This window comes from Pelodiscus sinensis, chromosome 1, assembly GCF_052426305.1.
Source record: "Pelodiscus sinensis isolate ZL-2025 chromosome 1, ASM5242630v1, whole genome shotgun sequence".
In the NCBI taxonomy this organism is placed as follows: Eukaryota; Metazoa; Chordata; order Testudines; family Trionychidae; genus Pelodiscus; species Pelodiscus sinensis.
In genome coordinates this window covers 295,115,001-295,138,247 of record NC_143052.1, presented here as the reverse complement: position 1 = coordinate 295,138,247, position 23,247 = coordinate 295,115,001, and the positions used below count along the sequence as shown (strand labels likewise).

The window sequence follows — 23,247 nt, the reverse complement described above, 5'->3', positions numbered from 1 at the left end:
TGGGAGGTTTAAATCGTCTCTCAGCAAATGCTTTGCCATTAACCCTCCAGGAACCTGCTCTGACGTACTCTCTTCCCCTCCTATACGGTAGGAATGAAAAGTGAACTGTCAGGCATTCTCGGTACACCTGCGGAGAGGAGAGAGCCTGTACTGTGGTTCTTAGCAATGTTGCTTCCCTGCGTGCTAATCTCCAGCGAATTTGCAATGGGAGGGTTGTAACAAATTCACTTTACTGTTTTGTAGTAAAGCAGACGAGTGCATTCAACTATTTATACTCGACAAGAGCAATGGAGGAGAACACAGATGGTGGCAGCAGTGGGCACTGTGACGAGTATTTGTATTAGTTCAGTGTGTGACACGCAGGGAAATTCATTCCTCTACACATATAAAGCACAACCTGTGCGTGAGCTCCCGAGTCCCTGCGAGCGGGGAGAGTGGCTTCTCTCTGCTGCCGCTGCTGCTGCTGTGCATGGCAAGGCAGCACTAAGCAGGCACTGGGCAGGCTGGTGCTTTCCTCAGACACGTGATTGAATCTGATCTCTGGCGCTGCTCAGTGGGGTGGTGGAGGAGGAGGAGAGGAGGAGGTCGCAGTGTTGTGTACTTAAGGTCGCGTGTGTGCTGGGTTTTTCTCCCTCTCTCTCGGAGGAGTAAGTGCCACTGCTCCGCCTTCTCCTTTTCGCAATGTTGACGCAATCTATAAATAGTGGAACAAAAGGACCAACTTCCTTGCAGCTTTGCTGAAACTGCACAAAAAGGGCAACGGGGGAGTTGTTATTTTTATTTTTTTTTCTGGTTAAACAGCCGGATCTGGGGGGAGATCTCGCTATTGGAAGATTTTTTTTTCTTCGCTTTCCCCTAATACTGGCAGCGTCCTGCAACTGGCTATTTTGCTTTACAGTGAGAAGGGTGTTTTTCCTCCTCTGACGGATCAGTAAGTGCAATTCAGTATTTCCTTTGGGGGTGGAGGGATTCCTGCTCTTCTATCTACCACATTGCAAAGGCAGAGGGATACAGAGGAATTGAAGAGGGTATTTTGGGGTTGTGTCACTGAACTATAGGGGCGTGTGAGTGTACGTGGGTCTTTTACTCTAGAGGGTGTGTGTATGTGTGGTGAGGAGCTGGGTTTGTCGGGATATCAACGGTCACATTATGTATTACAATAGGTTATAAAAATAGGAATACTTACTGCTGCTTGCAGAACAAAAGCTGACGCACTAACCAATATTAAACAGGCTTTTGTTAGAAGGGAAGTGTGTGGGTATGAGCGTGTGAGGGGGAGCTGCCTGAAGCAAGTTGCTGTATTAGACAGGCTATTAGATTTGTTTACTGCCAGAGCACATCGGCGTGTTTACTGCACACACGCCGTGTGCTGGGCTGTACCCAATCTCCTTCCGGAGCTGGAGACAGAGAGGATCTTCCACCGTTTCACCTCTTCACAATCACTCAAGATTAAAGGGAGTGCATTTGTGCTCGACTGGGATATCAGCCTTCTCCAATCTGCACGGCACATTGGGGGCAGCTCATATTATGCTGATATTCCTCTCCCCCTCCCCCCCCGGTCGTCAGTAACTAGGGGATCGGTGCAAGCGTAGGCAGCTACTGGCCACGGAGAGAATTACATCACTCCCCCCTCCAATGATGTTACCTTTTGAGCTCTGCACGGTGAGAGACCATAGAGACCTGGTCTGGCTCTCACAGAAAGCGGAAGGGAAGGGAGCATTGTGTTTCAGAAGGTCCCAGGCACACAGAGAGAGAACGAGCAGTCCATACTCGCGCGCACTCATACATAGCGCTATAATGACCAGAACCTAGTGTTTACTGTGCTCACATAGGCGTATTGTGACGTCATGTGATTGACAACCAGTCCCTCCAGCCCGGCTCTGTCCAGAGCCTGACAACCGACTCTATATTAAGAAAAGAATGAAGTCACCGCCACCCTGACAACAGCAGGCGGCGGGCCCTTCCGCTGGCTCCCTCCCACCTTTTTTCCCCTCCCCTGGATCCTGGAGGAAACTGCTCTGCAGTGTGAAGGGACGATGAGGGCTCAGGCTTCCACAGCAACCCAAGAGGAAAGTGCCCAGTGATCCTCACTTCCTACCAGGGAGCCAGCAGGAGGGCGGGTGAAAGAGGGAGGAGACACTGACCAACCCTATTGAGAAGGAGCCTCCTCCCATTGTGCAATAACATTCAGGAGTTACAAGAGATTTTGTTTAGCGAGGGAGGGGACAGACACACCACAGCCAGTCTTGCACAAGCAAGACAAGGGACCGAGAGCTTGCCTGATAGTAGCCTCTGGAACTGCTGGGTCAATTTATCGTTTCCCACCTTCCATCTGTCTCCATTACACGCCCCCCAACACCTAGTAACTGAGCGGCAACAGCTTGGCAGAAGCAATAGTCGGACAATACAGCTCTGAAGGGACGTGCTACCCATAAAACCTGCATCGTTTATTAAATAGCAACCATCACCATAAGGAAAGAATTCTAGTATGCTACTGTATAGTCCAAACCACTAAACGTAACGGTCTTTGGGGTCATTCTTGTACAATACTGGAGGCTGGTTTGTTTGTTTTTCAACAAGGGTGCGGTTCTGCTCTCAAATCGATAAGCAAACTTTTGACAGTCACACCGACGCTCTTCTGTATTTATGGAAATGGGGGGAGGAGATGTTTCTAACAGGGCTTTGTTTTTCTGCATTTTCATAGTCTGGAACATGATTTTTAAAAGATCTAATTTCAGACATTCTAAACAGCAAAATCTAAGATAAGTGGAGCTTTTCATAACATGATAGTTCGGCTTGTTTAGCTTACTTCTGTTACAAGAAGAAAAAGAAACCTAGCCACTCAGGCTTTGCACAAATCTTAATAATTATTATATATTCTGATAGCTCCCAACATGTTTGTCTTTTGGTAATATGTTAAAGAAAATATGAATCACGGGAGGTGGATTCCAAAGGCTCCAGAAGGTGTACTGCTACAGTTCAAGAATTAGTAATAAACAAGTACAAAATCCATTTGTTTTGCCTCCATATTTAAAAGTATTGCTTACTGTAAAGTAGCTCTGCTGTAAAACTAGATTTCTAATATTTGAAATGTTTACTTTAATCACAGTTAATATCATTTTTGGGTGCTTTATCTAATTATGATTAATTTACACAGGAGGATTTAAACAAATACTGTATGTTCAGGAAGTAATTTGTCATAAAATATTTAAGTTTTATTTCTGGACACAGAACAACTACACCTGCTGTCTCAGATATTTTATATGAACAAGGTAGAAAACACAGAAAACCATCCTAGTGTTGCAAAATTTCTAGGAATATATTTTGATAATGTATTATTATACAAATGATAGGAACAATGACATTTACTGACCAGTTATAGTAGGTTCATGACCAGAGGACAATAAATGATACACCTTAGGTTCAAAAGTTAATCCATGAATAAAATAAACATTTAAAATAATAGAAAAGCATGTCTGAACAGTGTCCAAAAATAAAATCTTACATCCTATATCATTTTTTCATATTTTATCATTTTAACATAACAAGATTACCATAACATTGCAGTATATACTAGAGATGTTTTAATTTATTAAATTTGTCAAAATACTGAAGTAGTACTTACCCACTGCAAAGTCAATAAATCCATATCACACTAAAAACAACAAAAAGTGTTTTACAGACAGTGATATTTGGTGGGGAGGGACTTTTTTTCCTCTAGCACAGTAAGCTAAAATACAACTAAATAATAAACATTTACCCAATGGGAACTGTAAGAATCATGGACTTCAGTTAAGTGGTGCATAGTTTTTAACTTGTTGATGGTTTTAGTTTCTTCAAAGTAGTGCATTACTTTTTGAAGACTGGGTGTTTCTATTTGCTCAAAAAATAAACAGAAAAGCTTTGAGTTTCCTACTGTTACAAAAGTAAAAAGGAAACTAAGTTTGAGCTGCTAAATTGGCACTCTGGAATGAGTCAATAATATCTCCTTTGTCCTGCTAGCTCTCTCTGTTATATTGTATCTTTGCTCTATTTCCTCTAGACAAGAAAGCTAGCATTTCACATTTAGGATTTCAAATATTAGATATTCTTAGTGAGGTTACATTTTCATAAGATTTGTTGGTTCAAAATGTTTTACTGAACAGGAGTACATATACCTTTTCAGATTATGGTATACTGATAATAGTAATATGCTCTCAATGACACTACACAAACTTAACTATGTTTTTCAGCATGTACTTAATTAGGTAAATTATTGTTATTTTCTTTTTAAAATAACTTCGTAAGAAGGTTTATGTGCACTTTCTCAAGGCTTTTATAATTTCTGATTTTATATAAAACAGGTGAGAATTAGGACACAATGATGAACACTGCCCCTTATCTCACTGGCTGAGGATTCCCTTGATGTGAGTAAGTCCCAGCAGGCAAAGAGCCATTATAGGCTACTTTTACAACACAGTTTTAGGAACTATGCCTAAAGATCACTGCACTCCTGCTTTCTTCAGCTGATAGACACTGGACAGTCCACTGGGGATCAGTGTCAGCTTAGATAAATTAGAGCTGCCCATAAGGTGCTCTAACTTGTGCCAGAGACAGAGCTGGGCAGAGAGAGCTATCTATAATTACCTACTGGATGGTTCCCCAATTCTGCTACATGAGTTTTGGTGCAGCAGAAAATCTGGGACTAGAACAGTTCATTCTGTCTTTGTAAGAAGTCTGAATGGTAGCAGTGTAAAGTAAACTCCAAAGTTGTCAGTGTCTGGAAACAAGAAGTGGTTTAATGAGTTAGCTGATGGGGAGATCTTTCAAAAGCTGAAACAGGAAGTGTGTGGCCATCACTGTCATTATGGAATCAGTTTCTATTTACCTGAAATCCAGTCTGCTCTGAAACTCTGGCCTTTGGATTGGTATTATGTTGTGTTGCAGATCTGTCATTCTCCCAGAGAAAATAAACAAATGTCAACAAAAAATATTTTGTGTGAAGGCACTAGTGTTTAAAATATGCATACTTTCTGTATTACACATATAAATCCTTACTCTCATAAATAGTCTAATTTGTTTTAAATGTAAAAAAATACACTCAAATTTAGAATCAGGCCTGTGATGTATACACAAAAGAAAGCCAAATTGTGATAATTCATAAAGCGACTCAAATATATATTTCCATACGTAGTGTGTGTAATTATTAATTACTTCTATGTTTACATATAAAATGTTTGTAGTTCATGCAAGATAATACTCTGGTGATTTTTTCTAAAAAAAAATACCAACTTTATTTATTAAAAGAGTTACTTTTTTTCTTGTGGAAATTAGTTAAATAAACATAAATGGAACATTCAGCACATGACTCATCTCAAATTAACCTCTCCTACCCTTCCCCTTTTTAGACTCCTAAAATTTGTGTCAGCGGTCTGCTGATCTGCAGTAACATCATACCTACTGTGATTCTGGTCAAGAGTTGTGCCAGTAAGTGGCAGGAATTATTATTATTTAACAGTATGGCTTGCAAAAAAAAAAAGTATACAATCATGACATATAATGAAAGTCATGTACTTGAGCCCTTATACATCAGCTCCAGGCTCTAGCAGGATTCAGTGGTAGCCGTGATTTTACATTAGTTGACAATGAGTCGAAGCAATTTCAGAATACCTAAAATAGGGAAGAAAATATTTGCTAAATTTAATTATTTGTTGAATGCTCCTCCAGTCCTTACTACTTGGGACATCTGACATATAAAAACACATTTATCTCTTTAAAGAATCAATGTCTTTAATTTTAGGTATTAGGTAGCAAATTTTTTTTCAACAATGAGATTTTTGTATTTTAAACTGGACAGACTATATATTTAAATTTTGAAACAAAACTTAAATCAGGTTATTTCTATATCTTAGTTTTGTTTACTGAAATAATAAATGTAGTCTATTATTGTTACTAATGCAGTGGTAGGAAAATCTACTCATCCACTTTCCAGGTGAGAGTAAAAAATTTTTCTCAGACGAGCAGAAGAACTTAAGCCATTTGTATCTACAGCTTTCATTTAAAAATAAAGTAAATTTCTGTTTTCTAGGTTGTGAATATTCCCATTAGTTGACATTAGCAGAGTTAACTGATGCAGTGTGTCCTGCTGGGTCTGCAGGCAGACAATTTCAATACCTATGCCACTGCTCATCACTCTGTCAAATAATAGCAAAGTGAAATTAACAAACCTCTGCAGAATTGAACTTCTGCAGTTCAAAGTCTTATGACTAACTGTGAAATAATCAGTAACATAGTCAGTATCATATTGGTGTGTCAAAACTATTAACAGCAGAATTAGATTCTACAATTTTCATAGGGGTAAGGGAATACGGGACAGAGGAAATGGAGGCTGAGGGAGAGGTAAAGTATCACAGATCCAATCATCAAGCCACAATGCTCTGAAAAAGTAGAGAAGGGACAAAAACCTCCCTTTTCCCTTTCAGAAGCTATAAAGGGATGAAACTTATTATTCCTATTGACTGGCGACTATATAAAGCATCTTTGTATGACTCTCCACACCCTCTCATTTCTAATACCCAGCTATATCAGTGAGTCCCATCTTTCATCCATTCTTCCCTGTCCCCATCTTTCACATTTAACTTCTGATTTTTGATTTAGTACCAATCTAACAATTGGTACTGACTGGTACCAATAAGTATCCAGTACACATTTTTAGTCCTGCATTAATGATACATAACACAGTCATATAGTTAGCATTTTCAAAATAAAAGTAAGTAAAACTGGCAAGATAACTACACATATATACATTTAAAAACATGTAGATGGTATCATGAGCTTTCGTGGGCTCAGCCCACTTCTTCAGATGATTAGAGTGTTGGATGTCCAGAACTAAAATAAATAGGGGAGAAGGAAGTGGGGGGAGAGAAGGAAAAACATGGGAGGAGGGAACAAGAAGAGGTAGTGGGTATAAAAATATCAAGGGAAAAGCTGAGCTGGAATGTAAAAGGAAAAACAAATAGTCTATAAGCAACTATAGACTGGACAGACAAAAGAGGCAGATAAAAACCATTAGTAGGCAATTAGAGAGGAAGAGTACTAACATTAGACATATATAATTACTTTTAATAAGATCTTCTACTATATACATAGAAGCTGTGTCTACATTGGGCCACTTATTCCGGAAAATCAGCCACTTTTCCGGAATAAGCTGCGAGCTGTCTACACTGGCTCTTGAATTTCCGGAAAAGCAACGATGCTCTACTGTACAAAATCAGCCGCTATTCCGGAAAAACTATTCTGCTCCCGCTCGGGCATAAGTCCTTATTCCGGAACACTGTTCCGAAAAAGGGCCAGTGTAGACAGCCCAGTAGTCTTTTCCGGAAAAAAGCCCCGATCACGAAAATGACGATCTGGGCTCTTTTCCGGAAAAGCGAGTCTACATTGGCCACAGACGCTTTTCCAGGAAAAGGGCTTTTCCGGAAAAGCAGCCTGCCAATGTAGACGCTCCTTTTCCGGAAAAACTGAAAACGGAATAGTATTCCGTTTTAAGCAGTTCCGGAAATTCATGCCAGTGTAGACACAGCCAGAGTGGTTTAATACTACACATTATGTTACTGTACAGTATTGCATATCGATGTACATGTAATACTGTGCATGCTATTAGCAATTGCAGGGTATTAAATAATGCACTTTTTAAAAAAAATGCATAAACATGCACTTAACACAGGTTACAAATATGCACATAATAAAGATCACAAAGTAGTCATTCCAACATGGCAGAAGCAGTTAATTGTATTATAAAAGATAAATGCAAATGAAGAAAATTCAAAAAGTATATCATATACATTTTTCACCTTGCACAAAAGACTTTAAAAAGTAATATAAATGAGAAAACTTTAATAACACTACACTTTTAAGACAAACCAGCAAAACTCAGAATATTCAATGATCAGTAATTAAGCTTACTGTCTTACATGAGTTTTAACTTTTACTGTGCCTATTTCTAATTGAATGTTACAGGCATGTGTACAACCTTTTCTTACTAAAATCACTAATTTCAACCAAAGAAATGCATTGTATGCTACTGTTTGATTGTCTGTTACAGTCCTCATGTACTGTTGACTAAATACAAATTTTTGGCAACGTTTCTATGTAAAAATCTATTAATTGTTCCAGGGTCTCACCCTTTAGCCCTTTCTCAAACAAAAAAGTCCCACTAAAGTCGATGGGATTATTTGTATGAGTAAGGGCTACCTGTCAATTTGGACTTTGCTTCACCTCAGTTTCACAATGCTGATTGTGGAACAAACACCGAGGAAAAGCCAAAAAAATGTGAAATAATTCATACAATTATTTATGTTTTGTCACTCATACTGATTTTTGTCACTTACAAGCTTTAGAACAATGACTCAAATGCCAATGAGGGAATATGGAAATGAGGGGGAAGCTCATAAAATTACTATAAGCACATATAATTCCTAATAATACAGGCTAGAAAGAAAGCCTAGCTTTGCATGTCTGCAGGAGGGCCAAAGGGGCTGTGAAGGGTGGCACACAAGAGTCCTTCCTTAGATGCTGCAGACAGAACTGTAGTCACTGTATTCAGGGGAAAGAACCAGCCCCATGAGAAGGAGAAAGAGGGGTTATGACCCCCACTGCTCTGCAGAGCTGGCCAGCTACAGAGAAGGGAGCACACACCACTATGTTAAGAACTGATGCAGTATGAGTCCCTGTGCATGCACTGGGTAGCTCTGGGAGAGATTTTCTCTCAGAGCTTTCCCAGAACCTCTAACTTAAGACTGTGCCTTGGACATAGATACACAATTAGATACTGAGTATTTCTCTAGAAGTGTACAATGTTTTTAGGGAGGGATTACAAAAAGAATGTTAATTAACTTACCTTGGACATAGTATTTGGTACACTTCATGCTTATGAGAGCCATAAAACATTATATTATTATATGTATCAGCACTGTAGACAAAAATCACCTGAAAATATAAAATTGAAGAATCAAGCAACTTGAATATGATTTGATGAATAACCTCAAATAAGTAGGGTTAAATGTAAGCCTTGTTCCGTTCTCTCTCTCACACACATACACGCACACACACCAATCACTTGAATCCTTAGATGTTACAGATTGTTGACTACTGCTCTATCTGACCTTTCAAACTGAACTATACTGGTGATGTAACATCAACATCAAGATGGAGAAAGGGTGGTCTTGTGGCCAAGACACAGGATTGGGAGCTGAGATAGCCAAGAATATGATGACTCTTTCCCAGAATTCTGTGCGCGCCTTTTGGAAAGACACTTAGCCACTCTGCATCTCAGTTTCCCAAATTATAAAATGAGGCTGGTTAACACTTTTGTACCTTGCAGGGGAGTAGTGAGACTAAATTCATATGTATTGAAAGACATGACAAAGACCATAACAATTCTTAAACGCTGCCAAATTTAAACTATTTAGGAACATTCACAGAGCTAGGACATCTGAAAGATTTGGAGTCAAAGCTTCCCCTGAGAAAGAAGCTCATTGTGTGTCACCTCTCCAGAAAGATATTTTCAAAATTTCAGTGGGTGAGATCCTCACCCCATGCTCTGGTCCTTTATACTGGGTAAAATCGGCAGAAAAATATAAAGAGGCTCTAAAAGCCTTTTGTTTGGCCAGGGTAGCATACCCCTGGCACAGGATCAGAGGAAGACAGTCATAAGGCTGTCTTCTGAGGACCCTCCCACTCCGCAAAACTCTGGAGTTCGGAGGGATTTGTCAGGGGTTGCAATTTAACACTACAGAGATTATGGGCAGCATTGCGGCCCAGAGAGCTGTTAAGGGAGACTGTCATATTTTAGGCTTCTGAGGCAGTCCACATTATACCAGGGGCTGTGAAGCCATGCTGGATTGTGAAGTTTAAAACCACTTCAGACCAAGCTAGGCTGTGAGAAGTGTGCTGTGTCTGTTAGAGGAACAGCACAGATTCTCACCCAAAATGTTAAAAAGAACTGTGAGACAGCAGTAAATGAAATGTGCTCTATAAGTGCTAGGTATCATGGACAGAAAGAAAGATGAGGAAGGAGATAATGTGTCATGACAGACTGCTGAACTTGGTGCAAAGGCCCAATCAAAAAAAGGAAACAATATCCACCCTGTAATTCTTTATAAATGAATGGATCAATGCCCATGTCATTGCTCTTTAAATTTTATCACATTCTTCTTTTCCCACTCATCTTTTGAAGTGATCAACAACCAAGGTACACATGGGTGATCCAGTGAACATTGTGTACAGGAGGCCCCCGCTTTACAACGGCCCGATTTACGACCCCCCGCACTTACGACCTTTTCCTAAGTGCAGAAGGGGCCGAAATCCCCTAACTTACGTTCTTGGCTCCACATTTATGATGGCGCACAACACCTGTCATAAATGTGGGCTCAAGTTATGATGCCCCCAACTTGCAATGCTATCCCAATAACCGATCATGTCACAAGTTGGGGGCAGCCTGTACTTGGTCTTTCAGAAAGCAAAGTCCCTCACCAAAAGCTCTTAAGCAAAATAACCTGTCACAGAATAAGAGGGAAGGTAGTTAAGTCCAAAGCAGACTGCAAAGTGTTACAAAGGGATCTCACAAAACTGGGTGACTTGTCAAGAAAATGGCAGATGAAATTCAGTGTTGATATATGTAAATAATGCACATTGGAAAACATAACCCCAACTACACATACAAAATGATGTGGTTTAAATTAGCTGTTACCAGTCAAGAAAGAGATCTTGCAGTCATTGTGGACATTTCTCTGAAAACATTTGCTGATGTACAGAGAGTCAAAAATGCTAACAAAATGTTAGGAACTATTAGGAAAGGGATAGATAATAAAACAGAAAATATTATAATGCCATTATACAGGCAGTCCCCGACTTACGTGGATCCGACTTATGTCGGATCCGCACTTACGAACGGGGCTTTTCTCGCCCCGGAGCTCACGGGCGGCGGGTCGCCACCCGTGTCCTGTGGGGTGAGAAAAGCTTCTCCCGGTCTCCCTGGTCTTCTGGGGGGGTCCAGCAAAGCCGCTGGACCCCCCCAGCAGACCAGGGACACCCGAGCAAAGCCGCCCAGGCGGGGGGAGTCCCGCTACCTGGGCGGCTTTGCTCGTTTGCCCCGGAGCAAAGCCGCCCAGGCGGCGGGACTCCCCCTGCCTGGGCGGCTTTGCTCCTGTCCTCCTGGTCTGCTGGGGGGGTCCAGCAAAGCTGCTGGACCCCCCCTAGCAGACCAGGGACACCCGAGCAAAGCCACCGCCTGGGCGGCTTTCCTCCCGGGCAAACGAGCAAAGCCGCCCACGCGGTGGCTTTGCTCTGGTGTCCCTGGTCTGCTGGGGGGGTCCAGCGGCTTTGCTGGACCCCCCCAGCAGACCAGGGGGACAGGAGCAAAGCAGTGGAGCACGCCCGCAGCGGGCGTGCTCCAAGGCTTTAATCCCCATCTCCCTGCAGACCAGGGAGACGGAGAGCAAAGCCGCTGAGCACGCCCGCAGGGGGACAGCCCAAGTGCGCCCTGGGTGTTGCTCTGCTCCAGGCTTCCTGGAATCAGCCGCTGATCAGTTTCAGCAGCAGCTGACTTGGGGACGCCTGGGTTTCTTAAGTTGAATCTGTATGTAAGTCAGAACTGGCATCCAGATTCAGCCGCGGTTGAAACTGATCAGTTTCAGCAGCGGCTGACGCCAGTTCCGACTTACATACAGATTCAACTTAAGAACAAACCTACAGTCCCTATCTTGTACGTAACCCGGGGACTGCCTGTATAAATTAATGGAATGCTCTCACCTTGAATACTGCATGCAGTTCTGGCTGCCCGATCTCAAAAACATATATTAGAATCGGATAAAGTACCAAGAATGCCAATAAAAATTATTAGGGGAAATTCAACACTGCAGAGATTATGGGCCGCACTGTGGCACAGAGGGCTGACCACGGATACTGTCATAATTTGGGCTGAGGTAGTCTACATTAGGCTAGGGGCTTAATTAGGGGATGGAACAGTTTCCACATGAGGAGAGAACTATAAGGCTACATCTATACTGCAGCGCTATTTCAGGATACCGGAATATCCTGAAATAGCTCTCGCGTCTTCACAGCAAGCCCATTACTTCGAAATATAACAGGTTTGCTATTCCGACATCCCTTTAAACCTCATTCCAAGATGAGTAAGGGATGTTTTGGAATAGCAATTAATTTTGAAATAAGTGCTGTGTAGACAGTGCCAAATTTCAAAATAAGCTATTCTGAAATAACATCAAAACAAGACGCGCAATTTGCGTAGCTCAGATTGCATGTCTCATTTCGACCTACAGGGCAGCGTAGAAGCACCCTAATTGTTCTATTTGGAAAGAGACAAGTAAGGAGGGTTATAGTAAATGGCATGGAGAACGTTAATAAGGAAAAATTACCCCTTCACAAAACACAAAAACTAGATGTCACCAAATGAAATTAATGGATAGCAAGCTTAAAAGGAAATATTAGTTCACACAATGAACAGTCAACCTGTGGAACTTGTTGTCAGGAGATATTGTGAAGGTCAAAATTATCACTCGGTTCAGAAAATAAGTGCATGGAGGACAGTCCATCAATGGCTATTAGCCAAGATGGTCAAAGATGCAGCCCCATATTCTGAGTGTCCTAAGCCTCTGACTGCCAGAAGCTGGGAGTGGACAATCAGATATGGACCACTCAGTAAACTGGCATATTATGTTCTTTCTCTTCAAAGCATCCAGTATTGGTCACTGTCAATAGACAGGAAACTGGTCTAGATGGACCACTGGTCTGACCTACTATGGCCATTCTAATGTTCTTGTCCTTATCTGCTTTTCTTTAATAATAAATTGCTCTAACTAATTTGCATATGATTACTTTATATATTCTGTTGCCTTTTTTCACCAGTATATACCAGAAATAAAGTATCTTATTTTGAAAAGGCATCTATCATTTCTAGATTATATTTTAAGGCCCTTCTCATATCTAGGGAGTGAAACTTCAGTGTCCTTAGGAAGAAAAAGGCTTATGCAAATAATGGGATAAGCAAATAGTGAATAATATATAAAGATAAGATTATTTTAGGGAGAAACTCTTGGGCTTTGAAGAAGAGTAACCAATTTAAAAGAAAATAAAGAAACCAGTCCTGAATTGAAACTATTTCACGTGGTTTCTGAAAATGTGATTTTCATTAAAAGTGAAAAAAACCCAGCAACTTTACACAGTGGTTCATGTGAAAGCTCCATCAATGAGGGGAGAAATAAATTTAAATTCCAACAAGCTACTTAGTTTATGGCTGAAACTTTGCAATCGCCTTGGTGTATCTTGAGATGTGAAGATCTTCACTGTCTGCATCTAGTAAATTTGAGAGCCTCAGAGGTTGAAATCTGCACATGGAGTTAGTTGATTGTAGATTTTGGACATAAATTAATTGATTAAAGAAAAGCATCCACTAGTCACAAAGGATTGCTGAACAGAAGGAGGATCAGGCCTTAAAGTTTCACATTGCTAATTTTAATTTCTTTGGATGGTGACAAATCAGTAGGTCCACTAGAGCTGGAAGCATCTAAGACAAATGAAGAAACATCTCTATGATGTGATGAACCAGTCATATGAGAATACCTCTATTTTCTATACCTAGAACAAAAGAGCTTTAACATCCTGTTGTTGCTCGAGGCAACCTGGTTGCTGATGAGCATCCCTGTTTATGACAATCTAATTCAAGATAAACAGATTTAATGCAGTTTTCTAACTTGTTCTTTAAAACCTCCAGTGATGACAATTCCAAAGCCCACTTTCATTGGGAATTGAGATCAGCTGATCACGTTCCTCTTTATAAAAGCCCCTCAAGACTAAACATGCTCAGTTTCTTAATTGTTCCTCATAGATGGAGGTTCTTTAGAATTTTAATTGTGTCCTCCAAAGTGCTTACAACTCCTCTGAGCTTGGTGTCATTCACAACTTTTATAAGCATGCTTTCCACTCCATTATCCAAATAAATAATGAAAATATTGAATTGTACTGGATACAGAACAGATGCTTGTGCAACTCCACTAAATAAGTCATCCCAGTTTGAAAGTGATACACTGATAACTACTCTTTGAATACAGCCTTTCAAACAGTTATGGACCCACTTTATAGTAATTTCAGCTAAACTAGTGGCTCTCAACTTTTCCAGACTACTGTACCCCTTTCAGAAGTCTGATTTGTCTTGTGTACCTCCAAGTTTCATCTCACTTAAAAACTAGTTACTTATAAAATCCAACATAAATATACAAGTGTCACAGCACACTATTACTGAAAAATTGCTTATTTTCTCATTTTACCATGTAATTATAAAATAAACCAAAGAGAATATAAATATTATACTGAAATTTTACTGTATAGTATATACAGCAGTATAAACAAGTCATTGTCTGCATGAAACTTCAGTACTAACTTCACTAGTGCATTTTACGTAGCTTGTTGTAAAACTAGACAAATATCTAGACGAGCTGATGGAAGACTTCTGCATAACCCCAGGATTATGTGTACCCCAATTGAGAACCACTGATCTAGACTAGGTTTCCTTATCTTGCTTATGGGATATCACATGGTACCGCCAAGTGTTTTTATAATTAAGATATATCACATCAACTGTGTCTTCCCATTTTCAATAAGGCCAATAATTCAGTCAAAGAAGGATATTAGGTTCATTTGACATGATTTGTTCTTGATAACTCCATGCTGTTAGTTACGTATCACCCTATTATCCTCTAATGTGTCCCAGTGTTTTTCCAAGTATCAAAATTAAGGATGTGAATGGTTAACCAGTTAACCAGAGTAGACTGGAGCAGCCCCACAACTGATACAGCCCAGCTGGAACAACCCCCATCCACAGTGGGCCCGGTCTGACCAGAGCAGTGCAACACAGGTGGGGGTGCTCCAACCCAGCAGGAGCAGCCCCCACATCGGGGGTGGGGGAAGCGCTCAAGCCAACATGGTGGAGGGGGTCCCACCCACCCCAGTTTAAGTGGTTAACCATAATGTTTAACTGGTTAATTGATTAAATGGATTTTACATCCCCAATCAAAATAAGGATGACTAGTCTATATTATCAAAGATAGAATCTTTGCTCGTCTCCAGTCCTCTGGGACTCCACCCATTTTCAATGAGTTTTCAAAGATAATTGCTAATAGCTTTGAGATCAATGGCATCAGAACCTGTCCAAAAGTGGGGGGGAGACCGAGAACCAGGACCCCGTACCAATCCTCTTCTGTCCAAGACCCTGCCCCTGGCAAACCAGAAGCTGAAGTGGGTTGGAAGCCACAGGCACTCCAACTGCCTAAGGTGGGGAGGTCAAGAATAGCTCTTGCTTTTGTCTCCATTCCCTAAGCCTCCCACCCAGGGTAGGAGGGTCTTCACCTCCCCACAGCAACCCAAGTGCTCCTCCTGTAGACCTTCCACATAACCATGGCAAGTGGGTCTAGAACAGCTCAGGCCATGTCCCCTCAGCTGCCCACAAAGCTTATCACGAAGAGGCTGTGGCGCCTCCATATGGAGCTGGATCCATGTCAGAACTGTGCATTGCATGAACACAGCTGTGGGGAGCCGTGGGCTCCCTTGCTCACAGTGGAGGGGGTAGAAGGGAGGAAGAAAGGGCCAGTGTTTGTCTTTGACCCTCTCAACTAGGATAGGTGGGAAGTCTTCAGTATGGTACCCCAGCTGCTTGTCTCCCTGGCTGGGTTCAAGCTGTGGGCTTGATTGGAGGTGTAGGACCTCGGGGAAGAGGAAAAGTGGGGGTGGCACCCCATGAGCATACAGCTCACCAGGGTAATCTGATGGCTGATCATGAGGCATTTTGCTGATGCTAACTGTATGCAGGCACCTCCCCTTGCAGCTCCTAGTGGTTGCAGTTCTCTGTTCCTGGCCAATGGGAGGTGTAGGAAGCAGCACCAGAAGGCTAAGGGGCCACAGGGACATGCTTTCCACAGCTCCCATTGCCAAGGAAGAGAACCTATGTAGTACCTGTGGATAGTCAATGTCAGCAAAATATCTCATGGCCCACAATCAGATTATCCTAACAAGCCCATGAGGCCCACAAACCACATGCTGCCCACTACAGCTCTAGGTGAATTTCATCAGGGCCTGCTGAGTTGTGTCTAAATTATCTAAATATTCTTTAACCTATTAAGGTTTCTGTTCTTTCCCTCTTGTTAATATTAATTGTAAGAAGCATCTTGTCACAAATAACTTTTTCGAAAACACTGAAGCAAAACAAGTATTAAACACCTCAGCCTTCTCGGTATCATCTGTTATTAATTCTATTTCATGGGCAGTCGGTAATGTAGGCAAAAGAAGGCACAGCCTTCCCAAAACTGTCTACATACCCGACCGCCTAAGGTTGAGGCTGCCACCAGAGGAAGCCTAGAGCCGCAGCGTGGCAGCCTGACTCAGCAGACTGGCTTCTCCCAGCTGCCAGGGATGACTGGAGCCATGGCACAGCAGCCCAGCTTCCCCAGCTGCTGGGGAGGGCTGGGGCCACAGCACAGCAGCCCCAGCTCTCCACATGGCCAGCAGGGATCGGAGTGGGCAGGGCTTGGTGCCAGGGACAGAAGCCTGGGCAGAAAAAGCAGGGCAGGACTGGGGCTTACCTTCCCCAGCTGGGTTTTTACCTGCTGCCCATGTTTTCCTTCCTTGCTACATCATGGACCTACAATTTCCTTCATCCTTCTCTTGTTTCTAATATATTTATAGAATATCTTATTACTTCTATGTCCCTTGCTAAGTATAACTCATTTTGTACCTTAACCATTCTGATTTTGTCTCTATGTACTTGTGTCATTTTTTGTACTTCTCCTTAGTAATTTTCCATATTTCCTTTTTTCCTAGGATTCTTTTATAATTTTCACATCATTAAAGAGGTCAAATTGGTCTCTTACTACTCTTTCTATCTTTCCTTCACATCAACATATTTTCTGTTGTAATACTGTCCCTATACACAACTGCCAGCTCTCCTGAACTCCTTTTTCCTTAGATTTTCTTCTCATGGGACCTTATCTACTATTTTTCTATTAAAGTCTATTCTTTCAAAGTCACTGTCCTTTTTCTGTTGCTGTCAGTACTTCCCTTACTCAGAATCACAAGACCTATCATTTCATGATCACTTTTCGCCAAGTTGCCTTTCACCTTCAGATTCAAAACCAATTCCACCCTGTTAGTCAGACTCAAGTCTAAAATGGCTGCTTCCCTAGTTATTTCCACCATCATCTATGACGTTCCCAACATATTCCCCAGATGTATTCCAACACATTAAAAAACTTGGATGTTTTGTGTTTTCCTTTTCCTTACTTTTCCAAGAGTCATCTTTAATTTCCCCATTACTAGCAAGTGGATATTACTCTTATTTGCTATAGAAATGCTTCATTTACCTTCACCTTCTGGTGTGGTATATAATAGATACCTATTACTACATCTTCCTAATTTTCCCTCTTTACCTCCACCCAGAACTTTTCAACTGGTCTGCCTCCCACTTCTTTCTGACCCCAGAAAAATGTATACATTCTTCGAGTATAATACAACACCTTCTCCCCCTGCCTATTTTTCCTGAACAAGTTATACACGTCTATATCAATATTTGAGTCTCAAATTTTATCCCACCAAGACTCTGTAATACCAATAAAGTCATACTTTAGCTTGTGTTCTCAGGTTTCCAGTTCTTTCTATTTATTCCTCATAATTCTTACCCTTCTGGACAAAAATCTAAGCTATTGAGCAAATTCCACCACTGTTTTTCCTCTTGTTCTTTATATGACCATAATTTTCTAGACCCCTTCAACTTCCAGCCCTCTGTCAAAGTCACCATTTTCATTCTTACTTGTGAGCGCTTATGTCACCTATCCCTTTTGAACCTAGTTGAAAGAAAGCCCTCCTCACAAGGTTGGCAAGTTGGTGACCCAAAAATGCTCTTCCCCCGATCACATGGAGCCCATCATTTTAACTTTATCTCATGGTTTTGGAAAGTTTAATATCTGTATATTCTTTGACACACATATGATTAATAACTTTGCAAACCTTTACAATGAGATAAAATAATTATTTAGGAGCATTGTTTCCCCTAGATCAGGGCTGAACAAAATGCCACCGGATCCGGTCCATGGAGCACCCTGCCAGGCCCCTCAGACACACAGCTGCCACGGTTTAAAGCGCAGTCCATATGGCAGTATGCTCTGGAGGTGGAGGGGGCAGGGGCTTCATGTGATCTCCCCGCCCACAGCCCAATCCTCAGATCCTATTGGCCAGAAACAACTGGCGAACATGAACTGACCCCAGCCAATCTCTCAACTCCTACTGGCCGGAAACAACCAGTCAACAGGAGCTGAGAGACTGACCTGGGGGGTGGGGACAGCACAAGCCTCTTCCCCCTCCAGGAGCTGAGAGCCACATGGAGGGAGCAGCCTGCAATTTAAAGTGAGCTGCAGCAGGCAGAGAGCCCAGCCTGTCTTGGGGGTGCTGCACGGCTGCTGACCAGGAAATGCTTAGGTAAGTGCTTCCCAGCCAGAGCCTGCATCTGGCACCCCAACCCCTTCTGCACCACAACTCACTAGCCAAACCCTCTGCCCCCCTGCCCCAGGTCACAGCACTCTCCCAGACCGTGTACCGCCTCCTACACTCCTTTCCCAGGCCAGAATCCTCTCCTCCACCCAAACACCCTCCCAGACCTTGCACCACATTCCCCTGCCCCAGGTCACCACCCAAACCCTCTTCAGTCTGCACCCCCTTTTCCATTTCTCCCAGGCCACAATTCCCTCCCAGACTTTGCACCCCTTCCTGAGGCCCCTCCTCCATGCCAGAATCCTCTCCTGCACCCATACTCTCTCCCTGACCCAACACCCAATCCTCCAACCAAGGCTGCAACCCCTCCTTCACCCAAACTCCCTCTCAGACCTCATACCGTCACCTGAAGGCTAGTTACTTACCCCATCACCTTTCTGAACCCAACCTCCATTCTAGACACCGCACCCCCTCCACAGAAAAAAGTAGCCCTTGGCCACATTCCAAAATCTTGGAGCAGCCCTCCCCTCCCCCCACACACAAATTATTGCCCATGTCTGCACTAGATCCATGTGCAGGGAGATCAGATAGTCTCTGCATCCATACAGAAAGGGTAACTGCCAGCGATCACAAGTTGCTACACAGTTCTTTGTAAGTAAACACATTTATTCAAAATGTGAATGCATTACGGAAAAATATATTAAAAACAATAAAATAATGTGTACATGTGCTAAAAACCTTATCAGAGTCACCCCAACTTTAACCCTGCTAGTACTGTAGGACTCTGTAGAAGAGGCAGGAATGCCTTACATTTGAGGCAGATGGTCCTGAGCTTTAGGATGTTTCTTTGGAAAATAAGCTTCCTGAGTGGGCCATAAGCCCTGAATTTGAAGACAATGAACCCCTCACTCCCACATATCTCTGAGAAGTGCAGGCTGTCACCAGAGTCTTGGTACATAGAAATATGAGGAAGAATTCTCCACTGTATACCTATAGAAGGCCTTTCTGCCAGTGTACTGTAATGAGAAAAGGATTTCTTGTGAGCCTGTGACTATCATGTTTATGCAGTGTCTGCTGGGTAGGGTAGATACCATGAGTTCAAATCCCTTTCCATGGTATCTAGGTGAAGTCTGGTATGCTGCATGAGATTAAGTGCATGAGGCCATGTATCCAATTAGTCTGAAACTTGTTTTCACTGACATGCCTGGAGTTGATTGATGAGGCTTGTAACTGTGGGAGGTACGCTTTTGCTGGTAGGAAATCTAACAGTGCTCCTATGAACCCTGTGCTCAGAGCTGAAGTCACAGTGGATTTCTGTCAGCTGATTTTGAGATCTAATGGGTCAAAGAACTTTTGAATTACCTGAACTGAATCAATAAGCTGTTGGGGTGATCCTCCTCAAATCAGTCAGTCATTAAAGTAAATATAGAACTGGATCCCTCATTTTGTTAGAAGAGCTGCCACTACTGCCAGATCCTAGGTGAATACCCTTAAGGCCACAGAAAGAAAAAGGGCAGGACTGTGTAGTGGTGAAGGAATGTTTCTGCCAGGAATCAAAAGTATTTTCTGTGAATTGGGAGGACTGATATAAGTAAGTAGGCATTTTACAGGTTAAGAGCCACAAACCAGTCCTGGGGATCTCATGAGAGGATTCTGGAGGGAAGAGTCACCAGCCTGATTTTGAAAGGACATTGAAGATCAAAGATGGGCGGTCAACCCTCTTTCTTCTTTGGGATAAGAAAGTAATGCAAATAAAAGCCTCTGTGTCAAAACGCAAATGACATATTTTTCACTGCTTTCAGTTGTATCAGGGAGTCTGCTTCTCATTTTAATAGTAAATCACAAGAAGGGTCCCTGAAAAGGAATGAAGAAAGAGCAATGGGTGAGGAAGAGATTTGGATACCTCTTGCTTATAATCTCTAGGATCCACTAGTTCAAAGTAATCCCAGCCCAGCTGTCAAAGGGGAAGTGTGTGATTGAGATAGATATAGTTATATATTCACTAGAGAAGGCAGAGTCATCATTGGGGAATTTCTGTGTCTTCCTTGGTGACAGTGAGGTACTCTTAACTCATTGTAAATTTGGGTGGAGAAGCACTTTCTAATGCAGCATTTCTTAAAGTGTGTTCCGTGGCACACTGGTAATGCCGCAAGGCAGTCGGAGGTGTGCTGCGGAGAGAACAGAATTCAAAATGGTCACCATTAAAGGGACAAGTCTCCTTTTTTTTGGCTCAACAACTTTTCCCTGGGGGTTCCCCCCCCCCAACAAAAAAATCCTTGGTGTTCCCCATAAAAAAAATATTGTTTGGTGTTCCTCCATCTTAAAAAGTTTAAGCAACACTGTTCTAAAGGATGACCACTGGTATAGCAGTTTTCTCCTTAGGCGGGGGATGTACAGCCCTAAAAAGGGCAGTTTCCCTTGAATCCTTTAGGCTGTGGAAGGTTTCACTTATTCCATTGTTGAAAAATTCATTACCTTCAAATGGGACAATGGACCTTGACTGTTGCTTGGACCTCTCATGAGGACTGAAGTAATGGTGATCTCCTTGTGATTCTTGCAGTGACCATGACAACAGACATATCCAGAGCAGCCTATAGAGAAGTAAGGCAGGTAATTGTCCCTCTGCCATTATGGATTTCAACTACTCATGGTGCTCCTTGGGCAGCTTGTGTATGAATTGAAAATAATCAGTCTCAGTTTAAAAAATATGGAGGCATGCCTGATAATTAGACACCCTCATCTGGAGGATTGCTGATCAATATACCTTTCAGCTGAAGAGGTTCAATTTTTTCAGTGCTTTTCTCTTTAAAAGGTCACCTCTGCTTTTACCTCTGTTCTACTGCTGTCACTACAAGAAAATCTGGTGCTGGATTAAAACAAATACTCAAATCTTTAACAGGGACCTAATACCTCCTGTCTGCTCTTTTTGACAGGTTAGATACAGGTATATGCCAGGTGGTTCCTTGAGGCTCCAGTAGACTTTCATTAATGGATATGGTGAGTCTCCCTGTTGTAGAAGGATGCAGACTGTCAAAGAGCTTGTGTTACAGGACCACTTCCAGGGAAATATCCAAAGTTTCCATGATTCATTTCATTAGGTCTCTAAATACCTTAAACTTGTCAGCTGAAGCTAATGTATGTGGATTCACAGTCTTACCGGGTTAGTATGAGAATAATGCAGCTGGAATCAAATGTTCTTCTCCCAATCACTGATATTACTCTTCATTTTGCCCCTCCTGTCTCAGACAATTGTGGGTGAACCAACTGTCTCAACTGATGTGCCTCTCTGGAACAGCAATCTAGCTCTAGAGACAACAAATGAAGCCAGTTTCTTGCAGTGTGTCTGTACACCCCAGAGGATCCAGTAAGGCCATGGCTATGTAGGCTGAAGTATGTAGAGCAGTACAGACGGGTATGGGTAACAGGTAGGGTGATCTCTATGAACCCCAGACCTCTTTCTACTACAGCTCATGACTCTTTCATCCCTGCCTGACAACCAAGTGTGAGAGAGAATTCTCTAGGATGCTCATCTTTGGAGTATTGCTTTCTTGGTCCCTTCTTCCCTGTCAGACTTCAACATTTATAGTGGCAGATAAATGGGGCCTCTGAATAGATGTGGCCTGGGAGATAAAGTGACACGAGGGCACTGACTGAGAAAGACTGAGGCTTCACTGTAGCTCTCCCCTCAGAGTCTGAGAAAGCTTGAATCAACTTCTTAGGAGGAAAAGTTTCAGCTTCACACCTTACTCTATAGGTATGCTTGGAGAAAGAGTGACAAACAGAACACTGACATGTCCTTCTCCAAGACAAAGCAGGCCTGTTTGATGTCTCAGTGCCCACTAACAAGGACAAGTCTTAAATCCCAGTGATTTAAGCAATAACTCTAAGAGTGGTATATTTTTCACACACAGTCGACTGCCAATAGGGATAACAAGAAACTACACTAATCACACTACATTAACTGCACTAACTATATAAACTACACTAATATGTATAAGGCTAATTAATCACACAATGTGCAGAATAAGGAGATAACTAGTTATAATATGCATTCAATTACTGATAAAATAGACTTCCAAAATCAAATCAAATACATTTTCTCAATACAGATTTTGGTAATAGGCCATTCCCAAAGATACTTTTTCTTACATTAGGTTTCAAGATGAATCAACTTCCTCCAATTAAAAAGCAAATAAAGTTAGATTACACGTTGCATTGTCAAAATGTATACCAAAATGTGGGTTGATCTTTGGGTTTTTACACATCAAGTTGGCCGGGCAGAGAGCTTCCTTGAAGTGAAGTACAGCTACGAATTGATTTAGAACATTAGTCTCCCTCTCTGACAGTGTCAGTAAGCAAAAGGCCTTTGATTCTTCCTCACATTGCTCACATTTCTGAAATATCTGCCTTAAAAAAAAAAAAAAAACCACCCAAAATCCTTTTAGAAACCTCCCTAGAAAGAGGAAGTAGTAATGGGCATAAGATAAAGTCCATACTTGAATATTCCCAGCCTGTGCTATCACAGAAAAAGCACAAGAACAAATACTTCAAATGATTTTTAAACACCCATTTTAATGATTGCTTTTGTCCTTTATATAAGGTTGGAAGCAGCTAACATGTCTATGTTGTTACTGTTTCTCACAATAATAATAATAATTGACTCACACAGCACTTTTCATCAAAGGATCTCAAAATGCTTTACAAAGTAGGAAAGTATCG

The 23,247-nt window shown here is 41.9% G+C and overlaps 1 protein-coding gene and 1 long non-coding RNA gene across 36 annotated transcripts in view; one reads left to right on the top strand and one right to left on the bottom strand.

The window, feature by feature from the left end:
- Positions 1 to 23,247, bottom strand: part of LOC149525766 (uncharacterized) — an 86,959-nt gene that overhangs the window by 16,713 nt on the left and 46,999 nt on the right. For 11 of the 12 annotated variants that reach the window (XR_016348512.1, XR_016348516.1, XR_016348513.1 and 8 more), the window contains 3 exons: positions 8,879 to 8,967; positions 4,868 to 5,649; positions 3,626 to 3,655 (listed from right to left, as the gene is read on the bottom strand). This is a non-coding gene — a long non-coding RNA (uncharacterized LOC149525766). The remainder of the gene's footprint in view (positions 1 to 3,625; positions 3,656 to 4,867; positions 5,650 to 8,878; positions 8,968 to 23,247) is intronic. The other variant, XR_016348515.1, reaches the window with a different exon arrangement.
- The window catches only part of LOC149525765 (uncharacterized), a 121,122-nt gene continuing 98,564 nt past the window's right edge, over positions 690 to 23,247 (top strand). For 23 of the 24 annotated variants that reach the window (XR_016348486.1, XR_016348495.1, XR_016348494.1 and 20 more), the window contains exon 1: positions 690 to 931. The gene's annotated coding sequence lies outside the window, so the exon portion shown is untranslated. Of the gene's footprint in view, positions 932 to 4,343; positions 5,467 to 23,247 lie in introns of all 24 variants that reach the window. The other variant, XR_016348488.1, reaches the window with a different exon arrangement.